The 1,183-nt window shown below is 37.4% G+C and overlaps 1 pseudogene; it reads left to right on the plus strand.

Annotated features, from left to right (window-relative positions):
• LOC130823743 (alpha-mannosidase-like) overlaps positions 1-1,183 on the plus strand; it is a 13,482-nt pseudogene extending 12,299 nt beyond the window's left edge.

The following is a 1,183-nucleotide window of genomic DNA, read 5'->3' on the forward strand; positions in this document are numbered from 1 at the left end:
CTCTAAATGTTGCTGTTATAACTCTCCAGGTAGTTTGCGACTTGAGACTTCTCGCATAGCAACACTTTTGAAAACGATGTTTTGTTAAGAGTCGGAGGGGCTTTCTTCAAGTTTATTTGTGTGTTTTCGTGCTTACGTCTCTAAATTTGTACTGTTATATGCTCAAATATGCAGGAATTGGAAGATAACTCTGTACTGCTCCGTTTAGCACATCTCTATGAGGTAAAACCTTTATACACTTTGGGTCAAGCGTACGCAACTTTACTCTTATTAGTGATGACAAAGAAGTTGTTTCTGATTAACCATTAGAGTCGTAATTAAACTTGTTAGTGATAACTAAGCTTAATAATTCTATTCAATTGGTGTTGGAATCAAACTTCTTTAATCATTCGATCTTTTTCTATGGTGACTATGTTGTTAGGCGGGTGAAGATGCCGAATACTCGAGAATGGCCATCGTTGAACTCCGAAAAATGTTTCTCGGGAAGAAGGTATGAACTAGTCCCCGAAGCTTTCCCTTGTACATAACTAGAGTTCCGCCATAATCTTGTTCAGGGGAATCAAGGCCAGGGTCATTTGGCTAAAAACTTATTGATATCGAATTGAGTAACATAAAACAAAAAAATAACAGCAGAGTTGGTACTGTACATGAGTAGAGATGAGTGTTTTACTCGTCTTGTACCAGTATTTTGGATTCGCCCTTAGCTATCTCTATATAGTGGCCTTTCTATCTTTTTACGACTCCATTTGTAAAATTTCTCAGATAAATGAAGTGAAGGAAATGAGCTTATCAGCAAACCAAGAAAAGTCGGAGATGAGAAGAATGAAATGGCGAGTCGAAGGAGATGCCGCAAAGGAGCACATCCCTATCAGAGGACGCCCTGTAAGCAGCTCAAGCCTTCTTGTTGAGCTTGGTCCAATGGAGATCAGAACCTTTTTGTTGAAATTCTAAGGAGAAAGCCAGAAAAGTGACTTAGTAAATCTTTGTTAATGACCATGGCTTGGAAATTAGAAGCTAATCTTGATTAGTTGTTGGTGCAGAAAATGGGTGAATACTTAATACTGATTCTGCACACTTAAAATTAATAGTCATTAAATCTTTGATTGTAGACCAATGGACAAAATAGTGGCCTCTTTTTTTCTCTTTTTAATTCCTTACAATAAAAATGGTGATGGGTTTTACA

The sequence above is a fragment of the Amaranthus tricolor genome, chromosome 9, assembly GCF_026212465.1.
Source record: "Amaranthus tricolor cultivar Red isolate AtriRed21 chromosome 9, ASM2621246v1, whole genome shotgun sequence".
Classification (NCBI taxonomy): Eukaryota; Viridiplantae; Streptophyta; class Magnoliopsida; order Caryophyllales; family Amaranthaceae; genus Amaranthus; species Amaranthus tricolor.